Here is a 14,452-nt window from a genome sequence, read left to right as displayed (position 1 = left end):
TCATCACAATAATGCATTACCGAGCCTGAAGACACGCTGGGAGAGGGATTTGGGCTCCCTGGCTTCTGAAACATGGGAGCTGGCCATGTCTAGTCCGCGTGTAGCGACCTCCTGTGCCCGCTTCCAACAAATACAACTATACATCCTACACAGGGTGTACCTTACCCCGACTCGCATCTGTAGGATGGGGGTAGAGTTGATTCCAGGTGTCCCAAGTGTGCTCAACTGAATGCTGACTTTTGGCACTTAATATGGGCTTGTCCCGTGGTAAAAGCTTTCTGGCACCAGGTCACACAAACTATTGCATCCACTGGTGTGCCCCTGGATGCACTCACACCCGCGGTGTGCCTTCTGGCTGTCGCAGGGGACGATATACTTGACCGAGATACCCAGGGCTACATAAACGTCCTATGTACGTTGGACAAAGTTTGCATAGCGCGGGCATGGCTGGCTTCCAGTGGACCATTTCCTGAAGCATGGGTGGCACTCGCCAACGACACAGCCTGCCACGAGAAGTTTGTGCACATGGCTAGACGTAATGAGCCCAAATATCAGAGAATCTGGGGCAGATGGTTGTCATCCCCCCTATATGTGCGACCTTAGACTGATTATACCTTGACATATATCCTATGCCGGGGGCGGAACATGACGAGAAAGAGTTCCAAAAATCGATGAGGGTGGCCTATCGGATATATCTAGCATATAGTTACAGTATAAGACCAGGGATGTGCCAATTAACTTGTAGAACTTGGTAGGAATCAACAACAAAGGAACATAAATACGCTCTACGCAAAATGTTTGGTAGAACACCTTTATTGCATATGTAAATCCAGCTATTACTGTTTGAAATGCATGTAATTTACTTGTATCTGTATCAGCAAAATGTTAAAGCAGGTCCCCTCTTTCCGGCTATACTACCTTGCGGCGCAGTTGGCGCATCTCATCAGTTGGTTGGGAGAGGGCTTGATGGATGAGCTCCCCTCGCTGCTTGTCACACAAAGACTGCCCGGACTGACCCCACTACATGTCTTACTAAGTGATAATGTCAAGCTGATAGACATGCCACTGTTTAAACAAGCTATTATGATCTGGCGGCAGTCCAGCCGCTTACTTTCAGCTACTGGCCTTGACCCAGACACCCCCCTTGATGGCACCAGGACACTCCCCGAACTACTAGGGCTCCAACTCCGTGAGGTCTGGGGTACATGGGGTATCACTACAATTGGGCAAATATATGCAGATAAGGTACTTAAATCATTCCAGCAGCTAAGGGACGAATACCAGGTGCCCAATGTGCACTTCTACCGCTACCTCCAGCTTCGCCACGCGTGCCAGGCACAATTCCCTACAAGCCCCCCAGAACTAAAGGCCTCACCAGTTAAGAGTCTGCTGGGGTCTGGTGGGTCCCCACGGGCGGTCTCCAGGTTCTACGCAGCCATCCTGACAGCACAACATGCTCCCGGTCTGCCTCATCTTAAGGCTAAGTGGGAACTAGAAGTTGGCCCGATATCAGAAGAGGATTGGGGGTCGGCCCTGGGGAGCCCACGCATAGCAACCACCTCATCTAGATACCAGCAGATCCAGTTGTACATTCTGCATAGGGTCTACCTGACCCCCACTAGGCTATGCAAAATGGGAGGTAGAAACGACTCTATGTGTCCTAAATGCAGGTCACATGAAGGCTCGTTCTGGCACCTGCTGTGGAGCTACCCAATAATCTCAGCCTTTTGGCAAGACGTCATTATGTCAATGGTCTCCACAGGCATACCCCGTGACATCTTTACCCCAAGGTTTTGTGTTTTGTCATTTATGGATGTGGATAGTATTGACAAAAATATGATGAGATATGCGATCAATCTATGTACTCTGGCTAAGGTGTGCGTAGCTAGAAAATGGATGGCCCCGGAGGGCCCTACACAAAGGGAGTGGCTCTCTCTAACCAACTCAGTGGCCAGACATGAAAAATTTGTGTACACATCTAGAGCATCTGTGGGAAAGTACCATAAAATATGGGACCCATGGCTGGACTCACCCCTCATGCAACCAAATGTTTAAGCTTTAATATATATAATTCAGGTTAAATTACGGTCCGACTATACATGTAAGAGAAGGAGGGGATGGAGAACCTGTACCGGGATGTACCACCCTTACCATACATACCAAGAACTAGAATCACAGGCTCGAAGAACTATTTAGCTTTTCCCTCTTTTATTATATTCATATATATATGTATTACAGTTGACAATGCTAGATTTTGAATATAGGATCTGTCAGATCACTCTACCTGTCCACATGAATACTTGTAACAATTCTAACATCAAATCGTGACGCTTCCACATGCTCTTGTGATGTTGATACTCTGGAATGGAATGTACTCCACCACCATTTGCTGTAAATCATGTTGTCCTCATATGTCCTTCTTCTTCTATTTTCCTTTTTATTTTCATTTCACTGTTTAATTGTTATGTATAATTGTAAACTGCATTGAAAACCAAATAAAAAGTATTGAATTTAAAAAAAAAAAATGTTAAAGCAGGAATGTTGACTGCTTAGTAGTTTACAAGACCACTTAAGTCTCGCCTTGTATGTTTATTACTGTTATGTTCGTTTTCTTTTTTTTGTTTTCTTACTCTATCTCTAGAGGCAAGACAAAAACATCAATAAAAAACTATTGAATTTAAAAAAAAAAGAAAGCTGGTCTGCCCCAACAGTGCCAGAAAGCTGGTCTACCCCCACAGTGCCAGAAAGCTGGTATGTCCCCACAGTGCCAGAAAGCTGGTATGTCCCCACAGTGCCAGAAAGCTGGTATGTCCCCACAGTGCCAGAAAGCTGGTATGTCCCCACAGTGCCAGAAAGCTGGTATGTCCCCACAGTGCCAGAAAGCTGGTATGTCCCCACAGTGCCAGAAAGCTGGTATGTCCCCACAGTGCCAGAAAGCTGGTATGTCCCCACAGTGCCAGAAAGCTGGTCTACCCACACAGTGCCAGAAAGCTGGTATGTCCCCACAGTGCCAGAAAGCTGCTATGTCTCCACAGTGCCAGAAAGCTGGTATGCCCCCACAGTGCCAGAAAGCTGGTATGCCCCCACAGTGCCAGAAAGCTGGTATGTCCCCACAGTGCCAGAAAGCTGCTATGTCCCCACAGTGCCAGAAAGCTGCTATGTCCCCACAGTGCCAGAAAGCTGGTCTACCCACACAGTGCCAGAAAGCTGGTATGTCCCCACAGTGCCAGAAAGCTGGTATGCCCCCACAGTGCCAGAAAGCTGCAATGTCTCCACAGTGCCAGAAAGCTGGTATGTCCACATAGTGCCAGAAAGCTGCTATGTCTCCACAGCGCCAGAAAGCTGGTATGTCCCCACAGTGCCCGAAAGCTGGTATATCCCCACAGTGCCAGAAAGCTGGTATGTCCCCACAGTGCCCGAAAGCTGGTATGCCCCCACAGTGCCAGAAAGCTGCTATGTCCCCACAGTGCCAGAAAGCTGGTCTACCCCCACAGTGTCAGAAAGTTGGTATGTCTCCACAGTGCCCAAAAGCTGGTATGTCCCCACAGTGCCAGAAAGCTGGTATGCCCCCACAGTGCCCAAAAGCTGGTCTACCCACACAGTACCAGAAAGCTGGTATGTCCACACAGTGCCAGAATGCTGGTATGTCCACATAGTGCCAGAAAGCTGGTATGTCCACACAGTGCCAGCAAGCTGGTATGTCCACACAGTGCCAAAAACTGCTATGCCCCCACAGTGCCAGAAACTGCTATGCCCTCATAGTGCCAGAAAGCTGGTATGTCCACACAGTGCCAGAAAGCTGCTATGCCCCCATAGTGCCAGAAAGCTGATCTACCCCCACAGTGGCAGAAAGCTGGTATGTCCGCACTATGCCAGAAACTGCTATGCCCCCATAGTGCCAGAAAGCTGGTCTACCCCCACAGTGCCAGAAAGCTGGTATGTCCCCACAGTGCCAGAAAGCTGGTATGTCCCCACAGTGCCAGAAAGCTGGTATGTCCCCACAGTGCCAGAAAGCTGGTATGTCCCCACAGTGCCAGGAAGCTGGTATGTCTCCACAGTGCCAGAAAGCTGGTATGTTCCTGCAGTGCCAGAAAGCTGGTATGTTCCTGCAGTGCCAGAAAGCTGGTATGTCCCCGCAGTGCCAGAGAGTTGGTCTAACCACACAGTTCCAGAAACTGCTATGCCCCCACAGTGCCAGAAAGCTGGTCTACCAACACAGTAGTAGTAGTCTCCTACTAATCCTTTGTGTAGGCACCGGCGCTGCTGTTTGCCAGAAAGCTGGTATGTCCCCGCTGTGCCAGAAACTGCTATGTCCCCGCAGTGCCAGAAAGCTGGTATGTCCCCGCAGTGCCAGAAAGCTGGTATGTCCCCGCAGTGCCAGAAAGCTGGTATGTTCCTGCAGTGCCAGAAAGCTGGTATGTCCCCGCAGTGCCAGAAACTGCTATGCCCCCACAGTGCCACAAAGCTGTTCTACCCCCACAGTGCCAGAAACTGCTATGTCCCCGCAGTGCCAGAAAGCTGGTATGTCCCCGCAGTGCCAGAAAGCTGGTATGTCCCCGCAGTGCCAGAAAGCTGGTATGTCCCCGCTGTGCCAGAAAGCTGGTATGTCCCCACAGTGCCAGAAAGCTGGTATGTCCCCACAGTGCCAGAAAGCTGGTATGTCCCCACAGTGCCAGAAAGCTGGTATGTCCCCACAGTGCCAGAAAGCTGGTATGTCCCCACAGTGCCAGAAAGCTGGTATGTCCACACAGTGCCAGAGAGCTGGTATGCCCCCCCCCCCCCCCCCCAGTGCCAGAGAGCTGGTATGTCCCCACAGTGCCAGAAAGCTGGTATGTCCCCACAGTGCCAGAAAGCTGGTATGTCCCCACAGTGCCAGAAAGCTGGTATGTGTCCACAGTTCCAGAAACTGCTATGCCCCCACAGTGCCAGAAAGCTGGTCTACCCACACAGTGCCTGAAAGCTGGTATGTCCCCGCTGTGCCAGAAACTGCTATGTCCCCGCTGTGCCAGAAACTGCTATGTCCCCGCTGTGCCAGAAACTGCTATGTCCCCGCTGTGCCAGAAACTGCTATGTCCCCGCAGTGCCAGAAGCTGGTATGTCCCCACAGTGCCAGAAACTGCTATGCCCCCACAGTGCCACAAAGCTGGTCTACCCCCACAGTGCCAGAAACTGCTATGTCCCCGTAGTGCCAGAAAGCTGGTATGTCCCCACAGTGCCAGAAACTGCTATGCCCCCACAGTGCCAGAAAGCTGCTATGTCCCCACAGTGCCAGAAACTGCTATGCCCCCACAGTGCCAGAAAGCTGCTATGTCCCCACAGTGCCAGAAAGCTGCTATGTCCCCACAGTGCTAGTTTCCCAGCAGCACTCACTGTTGCTGCTGCTGCCAGATGGGGAGAGGACAGTCCTTCGTCCCCCTGCAGTGCTATTGTGTCACCGAGGGGCGGAGAGCACTGCACGCCATGCGTCTCTCCTTCCCCCCCCACTTCCCTGTGACTGGGCCGTCCGCCAATCAAAGCTTGTGGGCCAGTTCTTGATGGACTGCCGGCCTGCGAGCTCTGATTGGTAAACGGCCCAGTCACAGGGATGCACAGTGAGGGTGAGGAGAGACACGCGATGCACTCTCCTCCCCTCAGAGGGAGAAGGCAAGCGGCGGCAGGTAATGGAGGGAGTGCAGAGTTATTGCGCCACCCGGTTCGCTTCCTTAAGCTACCAAGTAGCCTGCAAGCGACGGGTTGACGACCACTGCCATAAACTCAACTGAATAGTGAGAGGCGGTTCCTAGAGCGAGAAGGTTCTTCACTGTCACTGACAGGACTGTCGCTCCAGGTGCCGCCGCTCACTCTTCAGTTCTTCAGAGCATGCCCGCATACCGGCGAAAACAGGGCGTGGCCTCACAGCAGCACTGTAAATACAGGCCACGCCCCTTTTCAGCTAGGCCACAGTCCCAAATTTGTGCACACTGTCCCTCTCATACCTCCCAACTGTCCCACTTATCGCAGGAACGTCCCGATATTTTGGGACATTCCCCCACCACAGGCAGTGTCCCAGTGTTTACGTGACATGAGCTGCAGCAATTGCTGGACCGGGGGCAGGGTGCCTGGGGATGTGACAACGCCCACTTTACACAAGGCCACACCCACTTTACCCATGACCACGAGGGTATGAGGTATTCCTTTATTATTAAGTATATAGTGGGTGAAAATAAATATATTAACCTGCAAACTGTCATTACCGTCCGTAGTATGAGACTGAACTCTGGGCAAAAAGTATATAGCCAGCTGGGATTTGCCCTTACTTAAAATGGCCACCGGTGCATCGCCGTATACACACCTCTCTAGGAATAGGAAGGGGGTGGGGACTGACACAAACAGGGACGCCCCCGGCCTGACCCGGAAGTGGAGGACCAGCAAATAGTGCACACAGTGACCCGGAAGTAGGGGGTGTAAGTCGGAGACAGAAGCAGCACTGACTCCTCCTGTACTTACACACTGGTACCAGCAGCTGGGAGACCCGGATTACTGTGGTCCTGAGGGGTCTGTAATACCCAGCAAGGTATGTGATCAGTCTGACCATGCCGAGTATTGTGTTATATATGTCTGTTCTACTAACAGCGGGCAGTGCTGGGGATAACAGCTCTAACCACACTGACTGCCCTCTGTATGGGAACCAGTGTGTATATTATATATATAGCATTGCACTAACCACGCTGACTGCCCTCTATATGGGAACCAGTATATATTATAGCATTGCACTAACAACACTGACGGCCCTCTGTAAGGGAACCAGTGTGTGTGTGTGTGTGTGTGTGTGTATGTGTATATATATATATATATATATATATATATATATATATATATATAGCACTGCACTAACCACACTGACTGCCCTCTATAAGGGAACCAGTATATATATCTGTGTGTGTGTGTGTATGTATGTATGTATGTATATATATATATATATATAGCATTGCACTAACCACACTGACTGCTCTCTATATGGGAACCAGTATATATTTATTTATTATATATATATATATATATATATATATATATATATATATATATATATATATACATAGCATTGCACTAACCACACTGACTGCTCTCTCTATGGGAACCAGTGTATATATATATATATATATACATACATACATACCTGTACGATTCTGCCGGTACAGTACCGCTTTTTAGCGGTCTGTACCGGCAAAAATCTAAGTGTACCGATGTACCGAATTTGCATGCGCTGTTGAAAATGAAAATACAACCTCAAAGGGTTGAAACGTGTTGGAGGAGCACAGCAAGCCAAGTCTCCTCGGCATCCGAATTGAGTGTGCGCACGTAGCTCCAGGGGCAGGACGACGCCGGGTGACGTCATCGGTAAGCTGCGCCCCACCAGGAAGCTGCCGCTGAGACTGAACTCTGTGGGGACGGACGCTGCCTGCAGTGCACGCAGGAGGCAGACGCAGCACAGACAATGCCGGGGGGAGGGTTCGGATTTGTACCGATTTTTGCCCTACAGATGTTGGATGGTATGTGTATATATATATATATATATATATATATATATATATATATATATATATATATATATATATATATATATATATATATATATATATATATATATATATATAGCATTGTACTAACCACACTGACTGCTCTCTGTAAGGGAACCAGTATATGTATATAATCAAAAAGTATTTTAAAAAAACTTGCAAACAACTTTAGAGACGATCTGACTATTCTCTTTGATGTAGGCAACAGAAAAAATGGGAAAACTAGTAGGACTGGAAACAATGTGGACCAATCCTGTCCAGAAATATGAGTCCAACAATGGATTCCACGGTAAAAAACCAAGCTGTGTGCGGTCAGGTCAAAAAGTCACGTATTATTCAAATAGTAATAGTGATGGGTGTCCAATCAGATAATCTGACCTGTGATAGATGAGAGAACCATAAACCTGTAGAGATAAGATCGCACTCCATCCAGCAAAAACATCTCCTAGGATGTGTCGTCCAGAACCACAGTCCAAGTATATAGAAAAAAAGGACACGCTCTCCAGTGTTTTAAATGCAATTTAAAATTAGCTGTGTATTAAAAAATGTACAAAAAGGATAAATATCAAGGTACTCAACGTTTCCGTCCACTTGGGACCTTCATCAGGAGGTAAGCAACTGATACAGCAATCCAACAGAGCCCCCTTTGTCTATGTATCAGATACAAAGACAAAGGGGGGTTATTCATTCCCAGATTCCCAGACGTGTTGGGACGTCCCGACAGTGAGAATCCCGTCCGTTTCCGACTGCTTCTGATAGAACATCCAAAGTCGGTGTTCAAAGTACGGAGTGTTGGAAAGTCTGTAAATTATGTAACACGGCTGCGGATTGGCAGAGAATGGCCACGTATTCCGCAATGTACCGAGTGCTGGAAAGTCTGTATATTGTGTGACACGGCTGCGGATTGGCAGAGAATGGCCGTGTATTCCGCAATGTACAGAGTGTTGGAAAGTCTGTATATTGTGTGACACGGCTGCGGATTGGCAGAGAATGGCCGTGTATTCCGCAATGTACAGAGTGTTGGAAAGTCTGTATATTGTGTGACACGGCTGCGGATTGGCAGAGGATGGCCGTGTATTCCACAATGTACCGAGTGTTGGAAAGTCTGTATATTGTGAGACACGGCTGCGGATTGGCAGAGAATGGCCGTGTATTCCACAATGTACCGAGTGTTGGAAAGTCTGTATATTGTGAGACACGGCTGCGGATTGGCAGAGAATGGCCGTGTATTCCACAATGTACGGAGTGTTGGAAAGTCTGTACATTGTGTGACACGGCTGCGGATTGGCAGAGAATGGCCGTGTATTCCACAATGTACAGAGTGTTGGAAAGTCTGTATATTGTGTGACACGGCTGCGGATTGGTAGAGGATGGCCGTGTATTCCGCAATGTACAGAGTGTTGGAAAGTCTGTATATTGTGTGACACAGCTGCGGATTGGCAGAGAATGGCCGTGTATTCCACAATGTACTGAGTGTTGGAAAGTCTGTATATTGTGTGACACGGCTGCGGATTGGCAGAGAATGGCCGTGTATTCCACAATGTACCGAGTGTTGGAAAGTCTGTAAATTGTGTGACACGGCTGCGGATTGGCAGAGAATGGCCGTGTATTCCACAATGTACCAAGTGTTGGAAAGTCTGTAAATTGTGTGACACGGCTGCGGATTGGCAGAGAATGGCCGTGTATTCCACAATGTACCAAGTGTTGGAAAGTCTGTGTATTGTGTGACACTGCTGCGGATTGGCAGAGAATGGCCGTGTATTCCACAATGTACCGAGTGTTGGAAAGTCTGTATATTGTGTGACACGGCTGCGGATTGGCAGAGAATGGCCGTGCATTCCGCAATGTACCGAGTGTTGGAAAGTCTGTATATTGTGAGACACGGCTGCGGATTGGCAGAGAATGGCCGTGCATTCCACAATATACCTGTCACAATCCTGCCAGAACTCTGTGCATTTGTCCTGTCATACCAGCCTGCTGCAGCAAGACTATCATATAATCTGAACCTCTGCAGCCTGAATCAACCATTAACTCTATAATTAACGGCTAAATGGAATCATGCAGTTCCCTGTTAGCTTCACCCAGAGACTGTTTCAGATGTTGTCAATCTTAATCACCCGGCTGTCCAATCAGGGCTGTTCTGAGGGAATATCCTCTCAGCTCTGCATGAGCCCATTGCTTGTGCATCGTCGCTTCAAGCTCCATGCTAAAGGAGCTCTCCCTGAATGGATTCCCTGGTTCTAACCACTCTGGCTGCAGCTCCTGTGACTCCTAGCGTCAGCTTCCAGCTATCCTGTACTGCTGGCATCCCCAGCTTCCAGCTATCCTGTATTCGTTATCTTTCAATCCGCACCTGTTACCTGGATCCCTGCATTTGCATTCTGCCTCCAGTCCTTACAGTTCAACACCTGTTTCCTGGACATCACAATTGCATCCTTCTTCCAGCTCTCTCAGGTTTGCTCCAGTCGTCTCCACTCCTGCTGTCGACCAGCTGCACCTGCTGCCAGTCCTCCGTGCCTGACACTTCTCCCGTCCTGCTGTCGACCAGCTGCACCTGCTGCCAGTCCTCCGTGCCTGTTGACACTTCTCCAGTCCTGCTGTCGACCAGCTGCACCTGCTGCCAGTCCTCCGTGCCTGTTGACACATCTCCACTCCTGCTGTCGACCAGCTGCACCTGCTGCCAGTCCTCCGTGCCTGTTGACACGTCTCCACTCCTGCTGTCGACCAGCTGCACCTGCTGCCAGTCCTCCGTGCCTGTTGACACATCTCCACTCCTGCTGTCGACCAGCTGCACCTGCTGCCAGTCCTCCGTGCCTGTTGACACGTCTCCACTCCAGCACCTGTGCCCCGTCTGCATCCAGCACCTGTGCCCCGTCTGCATCCAGCACCTGTGCCCCGTCTGCATCCAGCACCTGTGCCCCGTCTGCATCCAGCACCTGTGCCCCGTCTGCATCCAGCACCTGTGCCCCGTCTGCATCCAGCACCTGTGCCCCATCTGCATCCAGCACCTGTGCCCCGTCTGCATCCAGCACCTGTGCCCCGTCTGCATCCAGCACCTGTGCCCCATCTCCATCCAGCACCTGTGCCCCATCAGCATCCTGCTACTCCGTTGTTTCCTGGTAACTCTCCCAGAGACTATTGCAGACTGTGTCGTCTTCTGTGCCAATTTCCTACTGTACAATAAACATCATTCATCTTATCCACACGCCTTCAGTCTCCAGTTCCATTGGTAGTCAGCTAACCACCAAGGTCACTCCCGGGTCCCAATCCCCAGTCCTGACAGAACCGAGTGCTGGAAAATCTGTAAATTGTGTGACACGGCTGCGGATTGGCAGAGAATGGCCGTGTATTCCACAATGTACCGAGTGTTGGAAAGTCTGTATATTGTGTGACACGGCTGCGGATTGGTAGAGGATGGCTGTGTATTCCGCAATGTACCGAGTGTTGGAAAGTCTGTACATTGTGTGACACGGCTGCGGATTGGCAGAGAATGGCCGTGTATTCCGCAATGTACCGAGTGTTGGAAAGTCTGTAAATTGTGTGACACGGCTGCGGATTGGTAGAGAATGGCCGTGTATTCCACAATGTACCGAGTGTTGGAAAGTCTGTATATTGTGTGACACGGCTGCGGATTGGCAGAGAATGGCCGTGTATTCCACAATGTACCGAGTGTTGGAAAGTCTGTATATTGTGTGAAACGGCTGCGGATTGGCAGAGGATGGTCGTGTATTCCACAATGTACCGAGTGCTGGAAAGTCTGTATATTGTGTGACACGGCTGCGGATTGGCAGAGAATGGCCGTGTATTCCACAATGTACCGAGTGTTGGAAAGTCTGTATATTGTGTGACACGGCTGCGGATTGGCAGAGGATGGCCGTGTATTCCGCAATGTACAGAGTGTTGGAAAGTCTGTACATTGTGTGACACGGCTGCGGATTGGCAGAGAATGTCCGTGTATTCCGCAATGTACAGAGTGTTGGAAAGTCTGTATATTGTGTGACACGGCTGCGGATTGGCAGAGAATGGCCGTGTATTCCGCAATGTACAGAGTGTTGGAAAGTCTGTACATTGTGTGACACGGCTGCGGATTGGCAGAGAATGGCCGTGTATTCCGCAATGTACAGAGTGCTGGAAAGTCTGTATATTGTGTGACACGGCTGCGGATTGGCAGAGAATGGCCGTGTATTCCGCAATGTACCGAGTGTTGGAAAGTCTGTACATTGTGTGACACGGCTGCGGATTGGCAGAGAATGGCCGTGTATTCCACAATGTACCGAGTGCTGGAAAGTCTGTACATTGTGTGACACGGCTGCGGATTGGCAGAGAATGGCCATGTATTCCGCAATGTACAGAGTGTTGGAAAGTCTGTAAATTGTGTGACACGGCTGCGGATTGGCAGAGAATGGCCGTGTATTCCGCAATGTACAGAGTGTTGGAAAGTCTGTACATTGTGTGACACTGCTGCGGATTGGCAGAGAATGGCCGTGTATTCCGCAATGTACAGAGTGCTGGAAAGTCTGTATATTGTGTGACACGGCTGCGGATTGGCAGAGAATGGCCGTGTATTCCGCAATGTACAGAGTGTTGGAAAGTCTGTAAATTGTGTGACACGGCTGCGGATTGGCAGAGAATGGCCGTGTATTCCACAATGTACCGAGTGTTGGAAAGTCTGTATATTGTGTGACACGGCTGCGGATTGGCAGAGAATGGCCGTGTATTCCGCAATGTACAGAGTGTTGGAAAGTCTGTAAATTGTGTGACACGGCTGCGGATTGGCAGAGAATGGCCGTGTATTCCGCAATGTACCGAGTGCTGGAAAGTCTGTATATTGTGTGACACTGCTGCGGATTGGCAGAGGATGGCCGTGTATTCCGCAATGTACCGAGTGTTGGAAAGTCTGTATATTGTGTGACACGGCTGCGGATTGGCAGAGGATGGCCGTGTATTCCACAATGTACTGAGTGTTGGAAAGTCTGTAAATTGTGTGACACGGCTGCGGATTGGCAGAGGATGGCCGTGTATTCCACAATGTACCGAGTGTTGGAAAGTCTGTAAATTGTGTGACACGGCTGCGGATTGGCAGAGGATGGCCGTGTATTCCACAATGTACCGAGTGTTGGAAAGTCTGTAAATTGTGTGACACGGCTGCGGATTGGCAGAGAATGGCCGTGTATTCCACAATGTACCGAGTGTTGGAAAGTCTGTAGATTGTGTGACACGGCTGCGGATTGGCAGAGGATGGCCGTGCATTCCGCAATGTACCGAGTGTTGGAAAGTCTGTACATTGTGTGACACGGCTGCGGATTGGCAGAGGATGGCCGTGTATTCCGCAATGTACCGAGTGTTGGAAAGTCTGTACATTGTGTGGCACTGCTGCGGATTGGCAGAGAATGGCCGTGTATTCCACAATGTACTGAGTGTTGGAAAGTCTGTACATTGTGTGACACGGCTGCGGATTGGCAGAGAATGGCCGTGCATTCCGCAATGTACTGAGTGTTGGAAAGTCTGTAAATTGTGTGACACGGCTGCGGATTGGCAGAGAATGGCCGTGTATTCCACAATGTACCGAGTGTTGGAAAGTCTGTATATTGTGTGACACGGCTGCGGATTGGCAGAGAATGGCCGTGTATTCCGCAGTGTACCGAGTGTTGGAAAGTCTGTATATTGTGTGACACGGCTGCGGATTGGCAGAGAATGGCCGTGTATTCCACAATGTACCTGTCACAATCCTGCCAGAACTCTGTGCATTTGTCCTGTCATACCAGCCTGCTGCAGCAAGACTATCATATAATCTGAACCTCTGCAGCCTGAATCAACCATTAACTCTATAATTAACGGCTAAATGGAATCATGCAGTTCCCTGTTAGCTTCACCCAGAGACTGTTTCAGATGTTGTCAATCTTAATCACCCGGCTGTCCAATCAGGGCTGTTCTGAGGGAATATCCTCTCAGCTCTGCATGAGCCCATTGCTTGTGCATCGTCGCTTCAAGCTCCATGCTAAAGGAGCTCTCCCTGAATGGATTCCCTGGTTCTAACCACTCTGGCTGCAGCTCCTGTGACTCCTAGCGTCAGCTTCCAGCTATCCTGTACTGCTGGCATCCCCAGCTTCCAGCTATCCTGTATTCGTTATCTTTCAATCCGCACCTGTTACCTGGATCCCTGCATTTGCATTCTGCCTCCAGTCCTTACAGTTCAACACCTGTTTCCTGGACATCACAATTGCATCCTTCTTCCAGCTCTCTCAGGTTTGCTCCAGTCGTCTCCACTCCTGCTGTCGACCAGCTGCACCTGCTGCCAGTCCTCCGTGCCTGACACTTCTCCCGTCCTGCTGTCGACCAGCTGCACCTGCTGCCAGTCCTCCGTGCCTGTTGACACTTCTCCAGTCCTGCTGTCGACCAGCTGCACCTGCTGCCAGTCCTCCGTGCCTGTTGACACATCTCCACTCCTGCTGTCGACCAGCTGCACCTGCTGCCAGTCCTCCGTGCCTGTTGACACGTCTCCACTCCTGCTGTCGACCAGCTGCACCTGCTGCCAGTCCTCCGTGCCTGTTGACACGTCTCCACTCCAGCACCTGTGCTCCGTCTGCATCCAGCACCTGTGCTCCGTCTGCATCCAGCACCTGTGCCCCGTCTGCATCCAGCACCTGTGCCCCGTCTGCATCCAGCACCTGTGCCCCGTCTGCATCCAGCACCTGTGCCCCGTCTGCATCCAGCACCTGTGCCCCGTCTGCATCCAGCACCTGTGCCCCGTCTGCATCCAGCACCTGTGCCCCGTCTGCATCCAGCACCTGTGCCCCGTCTGCATCCAGCACCTGTGCCCCGTCTGCATCCAGCACCTGTGCCCCGTCTGCATCCAGCACCTGTGCCCCGTCTGCATCCAGCACCTGTGCCCCGTC

At 50.3% G+C, this 14,452-nt stretch overlaps 1 protein-coding gene across 1 annotated transcript in view; it reads left to right on the top strand.

Moving 5' to 3' along the window:
• The first annotated feature begins 6,429 nt into the window (after window positions 1-6,429).
• Window positions 6,430-14,452, top strand: part of LOC146052740 (uncharacterized) — a 42,494-nt gene continuing 34,471 nt past the window's right edge. Inside the window, exon 1 of the mRNA XM_083167938.1 lies at window positions 6,430-6,553. The gene's annotated coding sequence lies outside the window, so the exon portion shown is untranslated. The remainder of the gene's footprint in view (window positions 6,554-14,452) is intronic.

This window comes from Crinia signifera, unplaced genomic scaffold (assembly GCF_055691185.1).
Source record: "Crinia signifera unplaced genomic scaffold, ASM5569118v1 HAP2_SCAFFOLD_114, whole genome shotgun sequence".
Classification (NCBI taxonomy): domain Eukaryota; kingdom Metazoa; phylum Chordata; class Amphibia; order Anura; family Myobatrachidae; genus Crinia; species Crinia signifera.
This window is presented reverse-complemented; position numbering and strand designations above follow the sequence as displayed.